The 18,889-nt window shown below is 49.3% G+C and overlaps 1 protein-coding gene and 1 long non-coding RNA gene across 7 annotated transcripts in view; both read right to left on the reverse strand.

Annotated features, from left to right (window-relative positions):
- The window catches only part of LOC126537808 (uncharacterized), a 269,368-nt gene that overhangs the window by 144,731 nt on the left and 105,748 nt on the right, over window positions 1-18,889 (reverse strand). The gene's annotated exons all lie outside the window — the stretch shown is intronic.
- Window positions 1-18,889, reverse strand: part of LOC140217369 (uncharacterized) — a 98,520-nt gene that overhangs the window by 64,990 nt on the left and 14,641 nt on the right. Inside the window, exon 2 of one of the 4 annotated variants that reach the window (XR_011893914.1) lies at window positions 13,310-13,398. The exons of 2 other annotated variants lie outside the window; for them this stretch is intronic. This is a non-coding gene — a long non-coding RNA (uncharacterized lncRNA). Of the gene's footprint in view, window positions 1-11,686; window positions 11,710-13,309; window positions 13,399-18,889 lie in introns of those variants that run through there. One more of the 4 variants, XR_011893915.1, reaches the window with a different exon arrangement.

Raw genomic sequence — 18,889 nt, forward strand, 5'->3', positions numbered from 1 at the left:
TCCGTGGGCAGCCCGTATAGTCTGAGGGGTTGGTCGACGAGGCGGTCAAGCACCAACCGACGAGGAGACGCGCCCTCCCTTCGCATAGGATCCCTGTCGAGGGCACGGAGAGCTATGAAAGCAATCCTAAAAGAGAAATGTGGAAAGAAGCCTTGGCTACCATCATTCCAAATTATGGCAGAAAACTGCACGTCGTAGCATCCGCCCAGGCAAGTTTCGCTGCCTATCACACTTTGATATCGTATCAGCGTTCATCACTTCTTGGCTTTTCCTCAGCTGATAAGACAAGATGATGTATATGGAATAGGATAAATTCTAACACGGAGCTGTGGGAGGCACACCTCGCCAGCTCTAACCTAGAGGTGCAGCTAGCACTCCTAGGTCAACTCCGGCGCGCGGCTAAGGCCAGTGGGACCCTATACATATGACCCCACACATAATACTGCGCGCCCCGTCCCCCCACCTACCTTTATAATAAAGCTTTCTTTTTCTTATGCTTCCACCAGGCTAACAACTTGTTTTGCACGTGCAAGTGTATGCGTTCCGGCAGAGGCGAAATGGACAAAGAAGCGTGCAGGAAAATTTTAGAGAACCATAATGGCCAGCAGCCCCTAACTACGGTGCCTGTCATAGCGCAAGTGGCGCCTCATTGAAGTTAGGGCTAATCAGTCGCCATCCCCCCAATTACCAGCGCCAACGTTGCCGTTATTTTAGCAGCCTCGTGAGAGCATGCGTCAAAGTGCACGTCAGGTTACTTCACAGCACCGTACACGAAGCACATAACGGTTCAACACCGGCAGGTATCGGATTAGATCGGGTCCAGTCGTCGATCTTGCACTTTGTTCGGAGAAGTCACTGCGCATTTAGTACGAGGGCAAGGTGGGCGTGCTCGTATCCAAGCGGCGACAGACACCGTTCTGTAAACGTGCGAATGCGGACTCGCAGTACGAAGGGAAATGTGTCTCAGGGAACAGCATGGTAAAATTCCGAGCGAATTTTGGATGTCATCAGCATATCTCAATGTTCACTGCATGACAAAGGCTTCTTCTAGCGATCACTGACCCCTGATATGCGTCAGCTCTTTCGTAGTTATGCCTGCAAATTTCTATATTTCATTGCCCAACCTAATTTTCTGTCATCTGCCCATACGAATTAAGGGAGATGTCCAGCTCCAACTTTTCCTCCTAGTTGAGCTCCCACTACCCCCGTTTGCTCTGTGATCCACCACGTCTTCTTCCTGTCTCTTAACGTTAGGCCTACCATTTTTCGTTCCATCGCTTATTTGAGCTGTCTTCAACTTTGTCTCAAGTGTCATTGTTAACCGCAGTTTCTGCTCTATATGATAGTACTGGAAGAATGGAATGATTGCAGACTATCTCTTAATGCGAGCGCCTTAAGGTTTCCATGCCACAGAAAATCCAGTGCCGACATCCCGCGTTCAGCGTGGACCATCGTTCCGGCAAAAATCATTCAGAACCACGCACACCCGAACAAGCATATGCAAGCAGAAAGTCCCTCGTAGGGCAAAGACGTTACTAAACTAATTGAATTTCTCGAAGTAAAATAAACCAGAAATATCATAAAGTAGAACTTACACATAACTTTCGGACATGATATTGTCAGATAGCTATTTGAATATACGAGAAAATAGAATTCTGTTAGGCGGTAACTCAAACACAAACCCCTTTTTTAGCGTTTCTGCCATTTATAGACTGGCCACTGGGGCGCGCCCGGTTGCTTGCAACACCTACAGATTGCGCTCGCCTCCACCACATCGGGGCCCACGTAAGAGGCCGCTTTTCTACCAGAAAGCTAACCTTCAAACATAGCGTTCGTCGCCAGCGTTTCTTGGTTTTTGATTTATTGAAAAACTTTAATAAATAGGAAAGACAACAGGGCTGCAAGGATCGATCCCAAGTTCAGGACTCCAGTGGCCGTTGCTGTGTGCTCATTCTGGTATAAGTGGCCCTTCTAGATCTCTAAGTCAGCTCGATCGAGGACGGCCTCCCAAAGCACTTTGCGTGAGGTCCGTATCAGGGGCGAGTTTATCTTCGCTGGCCTATATATACATTCTCACATAATGTGGGGAAGAAGCGGCCGGCCCCCGCAGCAGGGACATCGACCAGTATACAAGGTTGGCTGCATTCCGAGCATCCCCTACTCTGAGCTGCGTGTGCGGAAACGCGCATATTTGTCGATCGCGGCGCCGGTGCTCCAGGATGTCGTGCGGAGTGTAGTGCTTTCGTATTTGACTCGGGTCGTCGTCTTCTCGGTTGGCAATTTCGCGAGCTAGTGCATTCGCGCGTTCGTTTCGCGGGATTCCCGAGTATCCCGGGCTCCGTGTAATGCTGTGGGGTGCGAGGACTCTTTCTCCTAGTAGCTTGAGGGTTATGCGCTGTAGGCGTTCGTTTATGAACAACCGGTACGCGGCTGGCGAGACTGTCAAAATCGCTGTCGAGTTCCCGCTTGTGTCTGTTTGTCTTACTTCTGGAGGTATTGGAGTTATTTTAGCTGTGCTCGTGCAGTGTGTTATCACCGAGGACGAGACTTTTGTTTTTGAGTGTGTGGAGTTGTTGATTGGCGTTAGAACGTGACCATGGTCGGACTTCGTGACGTTCGTGTAATTGACGTCATGGTCCCCGCCGAACTCTTTAGTGAGGTGTCTCGCTCTAGCTGCACACCGTGCGCAGTGGTCCAGTGGACTCATGTTCCTTGGAATCTGGGAAACTCTCAGTTGTACTCATAGTCTCGGCGATAGAAATGAGGTGCTCTTCGCACTAATGAGGTCACATAGGGAAATTTAAACCCACGAGGACCCGTCTCCCTACCTGTGAGCGGTCGAGGCGTTCCCTTTGCCACAGCACAGTCACTGTCCTGAGCTCCTCTAAATTATTATGAAGTCCGAGCGCTTGTAGTCTCTCGTTAGACGTACAGGGTGGGAGTCCCAGTGCCGTTTTGGGCGCCATACGCGTCATCACGTCGGCTTCGTTGGTTTCGCTAAGGCTGAGCTTTTCATACGGCAGGCTATATGCGACCATACTTAGTACAAATGTGTGTACTAGTCGGATGGCCTCCACCTCGATTAGACCTCTGCTTATCCTCGTTACTTCCTTTCATGCTAGCTGTTTGTTCGGTGGTTGTTTTTAGCGTTTTGATAGTGAAGCCCGCTCTGCGGTTTTCTGTTAGCCATAGGCATAGGATTCCGATTATTGATCGCCTTGATCTGTCTGATAGTTTCGGCCGTGTAGCCTTACCCATTCTGACTCGTCTGGCACGCAGGTCATGCCGCTTTGCCCAGCAAAATCATTTGCAGTTTGTGATGTTTCTTGTACAACTTGTTGTTTGCAACCTAGAGGTCCTGTTGTCGTCCAAAGGGTGATGTCGTTCACACACAGCGAGAATTTCAAGTCTGGAGTTTGCTCTAGTCCCCATGGTAGTATGTTCATGCCTAAATTGAATAAAAGGGGCGAGAAGATGGCCCTTTCAGGGGTACCCTTATTCGGCATGTCAGATTTCTGTGACCTGATGTTACCGTTCATTTTCTCCCCCCATTCTACTCTTTCTAGTTATTCGACTATGAGCATGTGCGACATTGTCAAAGGCACTTTTGATATCTAGTGAGACTGCCATTTGTTTCCCTCCTCTTGGTACAGCATTTTGGTACCTTCTCATTAAGCCTGAAAATATGTCCTGAGTTGATAGTTCCTAAAGTTTCCTAAAGCCGCAAATGGAGTCTTATAGGAGGCCACGATCGTCTGGGTGATTCGTGAGCCTCGTGTGGATTACTTTTTCAGAGTTTCGCTAGGCATAATGTGAGCAATACCGGACGTAAGTTCTGCCCACCGCGTGCCCTGCCAGCTTTTCCGATGAATATGAGGGTGGCGTCTTTCCACTGTCGTAGCAGGCGGCTCCTCTCCCAGATGTGCTCGTTGAAATAGTCTGCTAAACGCTCAATCTGCTCTTCGCTTAAATTGCGGAGAATGGGATTGGTGGTCCCATCTTCCCCTGTGCTGAATTTTTACTAATAGCTAGTGCGGCAAGAAAAAAAGGTCTGCTTTAGTTAGAGGGGCATCTAGCGCATCGTTTTCAATGCCTAATTAACCGCGCGCAAAATACTCGGAGTCTTCTTTTTCTGATGTATGGAAACTACGGCCAGAAACCCAAGTGCCAAATCACTCGCGTTCTAATGCATACGCGCTTAGCGGTCGGATTAGCAGCGCGAACACACTCCTACAATGTTCTGTGATGGCTAGAAGGCATCCGTGTGCGGTGCTTGGTGGCAAAAGCACCGACTGGAAAAACGAAATGACGCGACACCGGCTGCCTGCAGTCATCGTTTCCTTTAGCAATTACTTGTGTCACCTCCCTGCAGCGAACGTTCTCCTCGGCATGTTTACTCGCCACAGATAGACCACACGCGCATCTGCATACATGATGCCATTAGCGCCTATCGGGCTGCCAGCCAGTGGGCGAAAACAGCAGAACGTACAAACGCATATCGTCACGACGATCTGGGGAAGGCAGCGATGGCGGATGTTCATCTCCAGTATAGGTACTTCGGCACGGCATGTCACCGTACTGATCTATCTTATTGGCGAGTCTCTTTAGACGAACGCGTGACACAGGGCCCATAGCGACACGCTTCGCAGGAGAACGGACCAGCACGGCAGCAGCAGCGGGTAACCTAGAAGCGCAGAGTCGCGGTTATCGGAAATGGACAGGGTTTTCAAAATTGCGTTGGCGATGGCGTATGCCACGTGAGATTCGGAGGAACACCAGCGAGGAGGAGACCAGCCGCCGCACGGAGAGTATAAAAAGAAATATTGAAACGAGCGAGGGCCACGTTTGGCTCATCACACGCGTGTAAGCACGCTGTGGTTGCACCATTTCGAAAAATTCTCGCGGCTACGTGTTCGTTCCAGACTCCCACATAAGTGAAACGCCACAACTTAATATCAACCTCCGGGTGGTTATTTGAGCTGCGCTGCACATTTGGTGGTTATATTGTGGTTAGTCTGTGTTAAATATGTCGAGAAAACAATGGATGTCATGTGGGAAACTGCTTGAAAAGGATGCCCACTACATTTTTTGTACCAATGCAAAATTTAGTGTCATGCCGAGAAGTTCTCTAGAATTGCTAAAAAACATGAATAAGATTTAAATGGAAATCGCCAGCTGGGAGGGCTATAGTTGTGTGTGTCATCATCCGCCTGGGTTCATAAAGAAGCACCAAGCGGCTGCGCTCGTCGGCGTTTCTTGGGTGCGGTGACCAATGTTGCCTACCGAGCTTGGCAGGCCACCGAGGCTTGCGGGCCAATGAAGGTTATACCCGAGGCGGTGTCACATGCTTGTTACACACCCGTACCCCCAGTTTGTTTGTTAAATATAAAAAAACAAATGTCCATGTTCAAAGCATAACGCTCTGCCACCGTCTCAGTCGATGGTGCCTGCTATCCAGGCGAGTAACGGTCCGGTGACCTCCGCGGTCGAGCAATCCGGCTGGGCACCGGTGTTGACGGGCCGGGTGTGGCAGCGCCGGGTGCTGCCTGAGGCAGCCTCACTCCGTCCAGAGGGTCCGCAGTGGTCGGCCTTGTCAGTGTTGCCGCGCTCGACACCATCCCAATGGGTGCCGCAACACTGGCGACGCTTGCCGCCTCCGAGGTGGGCGGTGCTCCACTGGAAGCGTCTGGCGTTGCCGGTAGTCTTCCTGCGGGGTGGAACTCCGAAGTGGTGGCCGAGGGTGCTGGCCAGGTCCCGAGGCGAGGCCTAACATGGTCGGCGTGTCTGTGCCACGTGGCCCCATCGGGCATGCGGACGAGCAGCGATGAGGCGCTGGCAGGAGACACCACCTGTCCGGCAGACCAGGGTGGGCCAGGAAGGAGGTTCCTGGCGAAAACTAGAGCTCCCGACTCCGACAAAGGGCCGGCACGGCACCCTTGGTCAGCGGTCAGCTTCTGCTACAGTTTCTTCAGGAGCACTGTGGAACCTAGGCCCAGATGCAAGACGTCCAAGGGTATCTTAACCATCCGACATAGCAGGAGCTCACAGGGGGCACGGCCAGTGACATCGTGGGGCGTGGTCCGGTACTGAAACAGCATCAGGGCAATCTGCGTCCGGAAATCTCCAGTCTGGCTCTTCTTTAGCTTGTCCTTGATGGTTTGTCCTTGATGAAATCCCACAGGTAACACCGGAAGAAGTAAAGAAAGCCTTGGGAGCTATGCAAAGGGGGAAGGCAGCTGGGGAGGATCGGGTAACAGCAGATTTGTTGAAGGATGGTGGGCAGATTGTTCTAGAGAAACTGGCCAACCTGTATACACAATGCCTCATGACTTCGAGCGTACCGGAATCTTGGAAAAATGCTAACATAATCCTAATCCATAAGAAAGGGGACGCCAAAGACTTGAAAAATTATAGAACGATCAGTTTACTGTCCGTTGCCTACAAAGTATTTACTAAAGTAATTGCAAATAGAGTCAGGAACACCTTAGACTTCCGTCAACCAAAGGACCAGGCAGGATTCCGTAAAGGCTACTCAACAATAGACCATATTCACACTATCAATCGGGTGATAGAAAAATGTGCGGAATATAACCAGCCTTTATATATAGCTTTCATTGATTACGAGAAAGCGTTTGATTCAGTCGAAACCTCAGCAGTCATGGAGGCCTTGCGTAATCAGGGTGTAGACGAGCCGTATGTAAAAATACTGAAAGATATCTATAGCGGCTCCACAGCAACCGTAGTCCTCCATAAAGAAAGCAACAAAATCCCAATAAAGAAAGCCGTCACGCAGGGAGATACAATCTCTCCGATGCTATTCACAGCGTGTTTACAGGAGGTATTCAGAGACCTGGATTGGGAAGAATTGGGGATAAGAGTTATGGAGAATACCTTAGTAACTTGCGCTTCGCTGATGATATTGCCTTGCTTAGTAACTCAGGGGACCAACTGCAATGCATGCTCACTGACCTGGAGAGGCAAAGCCGAAGGGTGGGTCTAAAAATTAATCTGCAGAAAACTAAAGTAATGTTTAACAGCCTCGGAAGGGAACAGCAGTTTACAATAGGTAGTGAGGCACTGGAAGTGGTAAGGGAATACATATACTTAGGACAGGTAGTGGCTGCGGATCCGGATCATGAGGCTGAAATAATCAGACGAATAAGAATTGGCTGGGGTGAGTTTGGCAGGCATTCTCAGATCATCAACAGCAGGTTGCCATTATACCTCAAGAGAAAAGCTTATAACAGCTGTGTCTTACCAGTACTCACGTACGGGGCAGAAACCTGGAGGCTTACGAAAAGGGTTCTACTTAAATTGAGGACGACGCAAGGAGCTATGGAAAGAAGAATGATTGGTATAACGTTAAGGGATAAGAAAAGAGCAGATTGGGTGAGGGAACAAACGCGAATAAATGATATCTTAGTTGAAATCAAGAAAAAGAAATGGGCATGGGCAGGACACGTAATGAGGAGGGACGATAACCGATCGTCATTAAGAGTTATGGAATGGATTCCAAGGGAAGGAAGGCGTAGCAGAGGGCGGCAGAAAGTTAGCTGGGCGGATGAGATTAAGAAGTTCGCAGGGACAACATGGCCACAATTAGTACATGACCGGGGTAGTTGGAGAAGTATGGGAGAGGCCTTTGCCCTGCAGTGGACATAACCAGGCTGATGATGATGATGATGATGATGACGATGGTTTTCGCCACCCGCTCGGCTTCACCGTTCGAAGCAGGGTGGTACGGCGGAACCATCATCCGGCGGATTCCGTTCTTCGTCGGCCAGGCCAGGTCCTCTGTGCTGGTGAAAGCAGGACTATTGTCGGAAACGATTACGTCCGGCAACCCCTGGGCGGCGAAGACCTGTCCTAGAGCGGCAATGGCCACGCCTGCTGATGGAGTGGTGACAGTTAGAACATCCACCCACTTCGCAAAGGCACCCACTACCACTAGGAAGTGATGGCGTTTGGTGGGCCCCCCAAAATCCACATGTAGATTGGATCAGGGTCTCTGTCGGATGAACCAGGGGGTGATTTCCACATAACGTGAGGCTCCCTAATGCTCCTAGCAGATTTGGCGGCTCTGCACCATTTGAGTGATGTCCTGGTCCAGGCCAGGCTACCAAAAATAGGACTGGGCCAACAGTGTGGTCTTTTCCACGCCAGGATGAGCTGCGTGCAGCAACTGCTGGACACTGGAACGGAGACTTTGTGGGATCACCACCCTGTAACCCCACAGTAGGCAGCCCTGCTGCAAGCTCAGCTCGGCGCCCTTGTCGCTATAGGCCTGCTGAACCAATTCATCAGCACGGGGCACCGCCTTGACCACCTAAGACAGGACTAGGTCCCGGCTGGTCACTTGCGATACCGAGATCTGGACATCACCTCCGGGTACGCGTGCTCAAGCATGAACACTTCAGCAGGCTCTGGAACGGCATCAGGCAACCGAGGCAGGGGCAGGAGGCTCAGGGCATCAGCAGGTCCCAGGTCCTTTACCGGACAGTAAACCAGCTGGTAACTGTAAAGCTGCCAGCCTCAAGGCGCAGCGTACCAATCGAGGTGAGTCCTGCATGAGGACAGCCTTGTCAGGCCCCAGCAGCCGCAACAGCGGCTTGGGGTCCGTGACCGCCTCGAACTTCCGGCCACATAGATACTGGTGGAAGCATTCGACACCGAACATGAGGGCCAGGGCTCCCTTGTCCAGCTGTCTGTAGCCTTGCTCTGCAGCATGATGCCGACGAGAAGCAAACTACACAGGGCGTTCCTGGCCATCCTTGTCCCGGTGCGCCAGAACGGCTCCCACTCCGTACGTCGACGCATCTACGGTCAGGACGACAGGCTTGGCAGGATCGAAGTGTACTAGCCCTGGTGCCTTGTTGATTATCTCCTTGCTGCGCTGGAAGACCCGGTCCTGCTCCTTCTTCCAGACCCATTGCTGACCATCTCGAAGCAGAAGATGGAGTGGCTGTAGATTCCCCAACAGGTTCGGCAGAAAACTCCTGCAGAATTTGATGAGGCCGAGATAGCTCTAAAGCTCCTCCTCGTACCGGGGCTTAGGCGCCTTGAGCACAGCACCACCATTGCGGGGAGCCTGGGCTAGGCGAGCCTGCGAAATGACATGTCCCAAGTACTCAACACCTGGGGCCAGGAAAATGCACTTTTCCAGCTTGAGCTTGCAGCTGGCGTCCTGCAGTCGTGCCAGGACATTGCGCAGGTTATGCAGGTGTTCCGCGTCGTCGCTGCCAGTAACCAGGATGTCATTCAAGTACACTGCCAGGTGCCTCATGCCTCTGAAAAGGTTGTCTATCTCTCTCTGAAATATGGCTGGGGCTGAGGCCACGCCAAATGGTAAGCGCGTGTACTGGAAGAGCCCCAAAGTTGTCGATATTGTGGCATACTTCCGGGAGGCATCCTGGAGCACCAGCTGCTGGTAAGCATCTCTGAGGTCGAGCTTGGTAAACTTCTGTCCACCGGACAACACTGACCAGAGGTCTTCTATCCGGGGCAGCGGGTACTTCTCGACGATAGCGACGGAGTTGATGGTAACCTTGAAATCCCCGCAGATTCTGACACCGCGGCCTGGCTTTTAGGACTGGTACGATGGCAGCGGCCTGTTCAGACGTCTTGACGGGCACCAGAAAGCCCTCTCGCGGTAACCGTTGAAGCTTCTGGGTGACACCATCCTTCAGGGCAATCGGCAGTGGGCCAGGCTTGAAAAAACGTGGCCAGGCTCCCTCAGTTACATAGATGCCAGCCGTCCTGCCGGCGAATGTGCCCACCCCTGGCTGGAATAGGGACTTGAACTTGGCTAGGAGGCTGGGGACGTCTTTCACCGCATTCAGACTGGCTTCCTGGTACTCTGGCAGTCGAACGCCCAGTGTATGAATTCAGTTTCGGCCCAGCAGCGTTGGCGACGACCACTTTGTTATGTAAAGCGTAAGGGTTGTCTTCCTCTCGCCAAAGCGAACGCTGACTTGTGCCTGACCCTGGACCTGGGAGAGCTGCCCGGAGTAGCTGCGCAGCATCACGCCCGAAGCCTCGACGGACACGCCGTAGAAAGTAAGATTGAGCAGTTTCCCGGCCATGACCGACACGCTGGCCCCTGTGTCCATCTCCATAGAAATGGGGTGCCCGCAGAATTCGACGGTCAGCATGTACGGCTGCACAGACGACGGTAGACGGCTGCACAGACGACAATGTGCCACATGTCGAAAATCGGCGGGTCCTCGGCCACTAAGTGGAGCCTGGCCGCGGGCTTGTGTGGTACCTCGGCTTGAACCAGGTTGCTGCTGCTGTCCGTTGTTCTTCCTCCCCCTTCAGCATACTAGCCCCAGGGGCCCAGTTTTCCTGCACTTGAAGCATTGTGCTTGAGAGAAGTGGCACTGTGAGGGGGAATGGGCACCACCACAGTGACCGCAGGATCCTTTGCCGCCAACTTGTTGACCGCCGCTTTCGCCGATGGTGAGCCAGTCGCAGGGGCAATTTCGCTGGCGTCCTTGGCGGCATCTTCCATTGGCAGCGCTGCCTTCACGGCGTCGTCCAGCGAGGGTCGGAAAGCTCCAGGAGTCGCGTCTGCATGGCGAGGTTGTTGACGCAGCAGACGAAATGGTCCCGGAGCAGCGAGTCTAGCTGGTCCCTGAGAAGGCAGGCACTCGCTCGCTAACCCTCGTAGCGCATTTGTGAACTGCTCAAGGGTATCTCCTTCCCGGTGGTTCCGGTTGTTGAAGCGTAAACACTCCATTAGTATGGACGGTGCTGGGTTGAAATGCGAGCGCAGTATGGCGAGCGGCACACCTAGCGTCTTAACATCCGGCGTGGCTGGCTTGAGAAGTTCGAGCAGGAGACTGAAGACGCGGGTCCCGCAGCTGGCCAGGAAAATGTCACGCTGTTTGGCCTCGGGTGTGTCGTTTGCCCGGAAGAGCACGTGGACTTGTTCCTCGTAAATTGGCCAGGCGGATTCATCTCCCTCGGACGGATCGAGCCTTCCGTACAGCGGCATGGCGGCAGCAACGGGGGGTAGCGTCTCGCCGCTCACTGCCGCGTGGGGACGATCTATGGGTACCCGTCGCCAGTGTCGCCATCCGCCCGGGTTCGTGAACACGGGAGGGCTCGAGGCACCCTCGGTTAGACAGACGCTCAGCAGAGTGGTGGTGGTGAAAGATGACTGACCGCCGAGCAGCTGTGCTCATCGGTACTTATTGGGTGCGGTGACCAATGTTGCCTACCGAGGCTTGCGGGCCAATGAAGATTATGTCCGAGGCAGTGTCACATGCTTGTTACACACCCGTACCCCCAGTTTGTTTGTTAAATATAAAAAAACAAATGTCCACATTCAGAGCATAAGGCTCGGCCGCCGTCTCAGCTAAGTCGATGGTGCCTGCTATCCAGGCGAGTAACGGTCCGGTGACCTAGTAGATCGCCAATGTGCAACAACAGAGGCAATTGAAAAGCTAATGAAAATACTATCTACAAAATAAGATGAACATGTTGATAATACGCGAAATCACGAAATGGCAATAGCGAAACTGAAAGAAACATCGAAGAGCTGGCCATAAACCTTTCTTTTATGGACGTGTAAAATGTGCAGCTAAAAAGAGCACCGAGAGCACCGAAAGGTATTGCAGGCAAAAACCATCGAAGTACATTGAATAGCGAAAACCTCAGAACAAGATTTGTACCTCATACTTACAGACTTAAGCAGAAGGCTTCACTCGAAGCAATCCATAGAGTCAAAGCAGGAAAATATAAAATTGCACTAATAATTGTCCGGTTCATTGACCAATTCGCTCGAGACCTTTGGCTATCCAAGAGAACCGCCCTGCGGGGTAATTAGTTTCATAAATGAAATCTTGACGCGATGTCAAAAAAAAGTAATTTCCGCAATGCCGAATCCTTGCAAACCTGAAGTACTACACGTTTGTCTGGATGCGGAAAGGCCAAATCCGTGCTTTAAAGGAGGAAGGTGCTGCAGTGGCTGAAGTTGATATAGAGAATGATTTGGAAAATATAGTCTAATTGCTTCTTTTGACTTATCCGCTGGACGGGATGAATATGTCCACAAGGCAATCGCTGAAGATGTACTTAACCAAGAAATTAGCATAATAGATATAAGCATACGAAGCATAAGAAAACACTAGGATTAGTTATGTGTTCACTTGTTCGCGATATGTCGTTGCTGGCGTGATCATATTAACAAAAATAAATTTGGACACAAAGAGACAGGCTTCTTATGACTTGTACGGTTATCAAAAGTACGTGTTATGCCGAGAAAACAAAAGAGGCGGAAGTGTGTTCAACTTTGCCAAAAACGCATAGATATGTTCTAGGACTGATGTCACCCTTCACCTTGCAGAGATTATGGCGCTATCTGCACAAGCGCTAACCACTGTTTTATTGGCATGGATAGCACACCTATAATGCCACAGTGGAGCAAGGGAAATGAAGAGCGAGAACATGTCAAGCGTGATAGCCTTCCAACAACGCAAGGGCAATACAGCCAACCAAGCGCTACAAAACGCAAACAATTATATTTATTTTTATTTGCAATCTGCACCCCCGATATTTGCAACCAGGAGATCAAATTCAGCATCAAAGAGATCAAGGAAAGGCATGCTAAAGCATTTGCTACAAATGTTTCTAATATGGTAGGCTTCTAAACTGATGCGTATGGTCTTGTCACTGCTCTTTCCTAGAATGGTTACATTTGTATTACTGATTAGGCAATTTACAACTGAATTCTGAGATATTCCGATATGCGGATCACACCGCGCTTATTCTAGATACCGCAGAATATCAAACAGGATGCACACGCCTTCAAGGCCATCAAATAAAGTCATGGAGTGGCTTGAGGAAAAAATTGTCTTGTAGTCAATCATAAAATTAAATTTTTACGTTTTAGAAATACACATAAAGATTTAAACCTCGACATACCCTTATACTCGCACGCATCTACCTGAGGCACTTCTGAGTCTGCGACCTTTCGCACTGATTCAGTGGTAAAACGTTTAGGCCTTTTTGTGAAGGAACACCTAACTTGGAATAATCATGTGGAACACCTGCGCAAAAGGTTACTAAGCATCACATCACGGCATTAATTTATAATATGCGCGGCAAATCCTCTCAATTTAGGAACTGCAACATATAAAGCGTAAGTGGAGTCTGTTTCACGCTATGGAATAACTTATATAGCACCTGCTCAAAACACCAAATGCAAACAATTAATAGGCTTTTAAAACGACTAGTAAATACTATCTCTTATGAAACAGTCTTACACAAGCCCTCTGCAAAACAACATACTCTAAACTTGGCATACCTAAGGTAGGCAAGGTGTTTCCCCCTTCTCTGGTTCTGTGGCACTATTTCACAAGAGATTTCAGCGTAACTGTCCACAAAGAAGTGACACTGAGAAAAACAGAGGGATACGTGATCACAATCTACGGTAAAAGAAATAGGAAGTATATTGTCCCTGCGACACTTAATATTATCAGTGGCGATCTAGGCAATATTGAAGAAAAAAAGAAAGAGCATTACTTAAAAAGATAAGAAAGAGATGCTTAGAAAGAATGCAAGAATGACATTGCGGCGTGGCTGTAGTTGCATGATCCGCTGCATTTTTTTGATGTCGCTTAGGACGGGGTCCTGCTATCTGATCTTTGTGTTGCGCATCATTGAGCCTTTGTAACTGCTGATGTATCCCCCTGCCAGATCAGCCAACCAGCCCTATATTCTCAGGCTGACCAGCAGATTCATGTGTATGAAAAACGGGCGAATGAACTGCATTGTATTGCATGCATTCACCGAGCACTGAGCATGTCAGATGCTCCTTTGCTTTTGCTTGCGAAAAGCGTCTTCAATGAATTACCGGCCAATCGACAAAAGCTGCATTTCTAGTATGAGTCAAGAGTTAAAAGGTCTAATCAAATAAACTAAAATAGGTACTATAATGTCACACTACAATCTTTTATGAAAAATGCCCGGTGAAAATTTTGCTGATATATTAACCCCCCAGCTGCGACTCGTTCGCACGAAACTGGAGATAGCGCTCTAAAGAAGGTACAGGATTTCAACTCTTTCTTCTCGTCAGTCTTCACACGCGATAACAGCTTCCTGCCCGATTTTACAAATGAATCTGGAAGGCCGCCTTTCCAAGACATAAAAATTGACGAACAGGGTGAACTTAACTGCTTACTCAATATGAATACTAAAAAAGTAGGGGCCTGACGGAATTCCTAATGAATTTTTACAAAGGTACGCAGAGTGGGTTTCTAAATTTCTAACTGTAATTTTTCAGGCATCTATTGACCAATGTTCCTTTCCCAGCGCATGGAAGCGTACTAAAGTTATCCCAATTCATAAAATTGGCAGCAAATCAGACGTTAAAACTTATAGACCGATCTCCCTCACTAGCACTTGTTCGAAACTACTTGAACACATAATCTCTAAGCAATTATTGGTCTACCTCGACAACTACCATATCCGAAACAAATGCCAACACGGGTTCCGTCAGGGACTCTCTAAAGTGAACAAACTAATAGAGACTCTTCATGATCTCGCATATGCAATAAATAACCGAGGCCAAACAGACATAATATTCTTGGATCTGGCCAAGGCTTTTGATAAGGTGTCGCACCCAAAGTTGTTAATAAAAATTAAAACTGTATTCAAAAACCATCGCTTATCCGAATGGTTTACGTCTTACCTAAGCCACAGAGACCAATTTGTTGCATGTGAGGGATACCGGTCTTCCTTTTCGCCTGTAGAGTCTGGAGTACCCCAGGGAACTCTATTGTGCCCCCTCTCATCTTTATTATTTGTCAATGACATACCGCAAGACATCACAGTTCCCATCAGACTCTTTGCAGATGATTGCGTACTATATAAGCGCATCGAATCGCCTGTCGATCAGACCAATTTAATTTCAAATTTGCAAAAGGTAAAATATTGGTGTGACACCTGGCAAATGGTTTTGAACTCTGACAAAATGGTTTACATGTCTATCACTAGAAAACGAAGTATTATTGATTACGCTTATTCCATTGAAGGTGTCGCGTCAACCTTCAAATCAACATTCAAATACTTGGGTTTAAAGCTTACCCCAATTTGCCTTGGAATGAACACGTCGATTACGTATCTACTAAGGCCCAGAAAGCCTTATGGTCGCTTAGAAGAAACGTGCATAATGCTACCCCTGAAGTAAAATGCCTGGCGTATAAAACTTTGATTCGACCGGTTATGGAGTACGGAAAAATTTTGTGGGACCCATAGACTTTATCTTATCACTCTAAGCTAGATAAAATCCAGCGGCTTGCTGCCCGATTCATTTTTAACAAATATCGTCGTTCTCACTCTCCTACCCAGTTATTTGAACTTGCTGAACTCCCTCTCTGGAGTGTAGAACTGAGTATGACCGTCTGAAGTTTCTTTTTCTTGTTATTCATGGCCATGTTAAAATTGATAAAGATTACTATTTTCAGTTCTCTCCTAGCAACCATTTTCTTCATCGCCACAGCATGTATATATCTCCTCCTACTACTCGCAATGATTGTTTTAAATATAGCTTCTTTCTGAGAGCAATAAAACAATGGAATCTATTATAAGACTCAATAGTAGGGAGGTCATCTATACGCGACTTTCCTGAATATGTCAAAGCACATGCGTACGTATACCATAACTCGGCCAAATGTTAATACTGTAAACACCTCGGCATTGTATTACATGCTGTATTTGCCATGATATTACTATCAGTGCATTCCCCAAATGTAGTTTTATTTTCTTTATCATGTATATATATTGTTGCTGGTATTGTCACCTAGCACTCCTGTAATAGCCCAAAGTTAGGCTGACAGTATCAATAAATGAAATGAAATGTTTATTCGCTCTAACAATGCAAAAACAACCGTTCATGCGCAAGAACTTCATGTTCCATGTGTATTGTGTAGCTATGTCTCCGCAGGAGTGACGACTCCGGAGCTTGGGCATTGAAGGCGAACAGTCACATCTGTAGTCGTTGTTTTGCCATCGTCTTACTGACTCAGTCTGTCAGTTCTTTGTTATATTTTTTTCGCTCGGGATACTCATCTTTGGTTGCGTCTGTACATGAATCTGCAATGCTTCAACGGCTAACGCAAGCACCGCAGCGTTTTCATACTCGCCGTCAATGGGGGCTCGACAACGGCCACCGACAGCTTTCGTCACGCTAAGGTGTTTGAAATAGACCACTAATTAAAATTAGGCTAATTTTAAGACGTTAAAATTTACAAAGCTACGCAAGCGCAAGGGAGCTACACTTGAGAGAGAATGGGCGCTCAATCACACTTGCTCAATTGGCGAAACGTGGCGAGAAAAAGAAAAGAGTGGTCTACGTCTTGCACTTTTGTCCGTTATGTTTATCCTGCTCCACCACTTTAAATAAATATATACGCGACGATGTTAACAGCTCCAGCAAACTAATATCTATAACAGCTAGATATCCGAGCTCTAACTTGCCGTGATAAGCTCTATTTTGCGGAGTGCATTGGCGTCGTTATTGAAGTCGATTTCTATTATATTATCACGAACAGTGGCGAAGACAAAGACGTTGTATTGGGGCAGGGTCAGAGTATCTTCTGTCGGATTGAAAGACCTGCTAAGACCTGTGTACCTTGTATAGTCTTGACTAGCAAAGTGCTAGCCGTCTACTGTCGAATAAATACTCCCCTTAACATCTTTGTGGAGTAGGTCGGGGGCTCTATTCCTACTGGCCCTGGAGCTTCGGAGGGGGCGCCACGTTTCTACCGCCTCCATGGCCGAAGAGTGTACGCCGTCGTCGCATCCCGCAGCACCGGCGACCGTCGTCCTTTCGCATCCCCTCGATGCCGGAACATTTTGCGGTACGGACAACAACAACGTCCACGATTAGCTCCTACTGTACGAGCGCGTCAGCAAGCACCGCAGGTGGGATGAGGCGCTAATGCTCACGAAGATCGTTTTCTACTTACGGCACAGCTCGCGTGTGCTTATATACGCACGAAGAACTGACGAGTTGGGACGTATGCAAGCATTAGCGCGAATTGTTTGGTCGATCGGTTGTACGGCAAATGACTGCTCGGCACGAAATTGCAGCCAGAGCTCAGATGTCGACGGAATCGTACGTCGCATATATGCAGTACGTGCTAGCCTTGTGTGCACCATTGACAAAGACATGCCGGAGGCAGACAATGTTGGCCAGGTGTCGAAAGGCATAGCCGATGATGCCTACAACATACTCAAGTGTAAGCAATGCAGAACGGTTGACTACATCATAGCAGAATGCCGTCGGTTTGAACAAAGAAAAAGCAGGCTCATTACTCACCGTTTTACCAGACTCCCGAACACGGCGGCGACATCCTCATGCGAAGATCCCGTGACGCCCCCTAGTTTTGTTCGCCAGGAGCTCGAAACCATGGCTCCAAGCCGCTTATCAGGCACTTGCTTACGACAATTTGGCGACAATATCCCTGATTCAAGTCGTCGTTCGTCAAGAGGTTGCGAATGTGGGCATTTAACAAGGCACCTGCCATGCCCCTTAGCCCATGTGCGATTCCAGTCCTCTCACTGAGCACTTCCCTGCCTCAGTCGTTGCTGCTGCCGCTTCCGCACCCCCGATTCCCACCACGCTACAGGCACCCATCTGAGTGGAGGACACCAGACAATCGACCAACCTTCTTGCTCTCGCGTCGGCCACATTCAGGCCACTGCCGCAATCGTCGGTATTACCAACCAAGCTTCCCTGGACACCACCGCCAAGATCGTGGCCCGTCTTCTAGCACAGCTCTTCTCAACGAGCACCTGCCTGAGAACCTCACCGTCTATCTTCGCGCTCTGCACCGACGTACACCGCTATTGCCGCTCCAGAACATTGGTCTAGCCGATCGCAGTCACCTCAGAGTCGCCAGTCGTGCTCCCCTCAACGCCATCGCTTTCCCCCGCTTACTCTGGCCTCCACCTAGGAAGCTAGCCAGTGCAGCTCCGGGAGGTAAGGCTGCATTGACGACAATGACCGAAAAATCATCTATTGACGCCTTTTTCAAGACTCAATTTGCTCGGTGTTCTCGTCGACGGCGTGACCGTAGTGTTCTCATTGATAATGGCGCCCACATATCTGTTAGGAGTTCCACGCTCCGATGCCGCCTATGAAAAGTGCTGACACCTGCCGCTTCTGCTACTGTGGGAGTAGCTGACGGCACCCGAACACCGGCTCTTAGTGTGTAAACTGCCCGCGTTACTGTTACCGGCCACCACACTTCAGTTCTCTTCGCTGTTCTCGACGCATGCCCTCATGATGTCATTCTTGATATTGAACTCTTAAGCGGCCACTCTACCCGCATCGATTGTTCTACTGGCTTTTTCGCCTCGAACTGCCATTGTGCCCTGATGGCGCCGCATCACGCAACACTCGTCTATGTTCTGTGAAGTTTATATGATTACCTACTCAGGCTGCTACCTACGCCCTTCTGTCAACGTGACTATGTAGTCGCTGCCCTCACAGAACTCATCCTCTCGTGCAACATCGCACTTCCTCACAGCATACTGGTTGTTGCCAAGAACAGAACGATGCTTCCAGTCCTCAACTTTTCTACTTCGACCCATATTCGTCCTCAAGTAGTTTCACTAGCCGAACTGTCACCACTGGAAGAAAGTACAGTTTCTGCATTCGCTGCTGACACTGAGACCGTGCCCCAACCTGTCATACCTGCACCAAGCAAGGTACTTCTGAACAAAATAATACCCCCGACCTCTTCCCAAACTCAAGCACTCCGTGCCCTCCTGTTTTCTTAGCTTGACGTTTTTTATGTTCAGAACAGTCCAATAGGCCTTACACATGTCGTGGCCCACAGCATCGATACTGGAGATGCTAGCCCCCTTCACAAGCGCC

This window comes from Dermacentor andersoni, chromosome 4, assembly GCF_023375885.2.
Source record: "Dermacentor andersoni chromosome 4, qqDerAnde1_hic_scaffold, whole genome shotgun sequence".
Lineage (NCBI taxonomy): Eukaryota > Metazoa > Arthropoda > Arachnida > Ixodida > Ixodidae > Dermacentor > Dermacentor andersoni.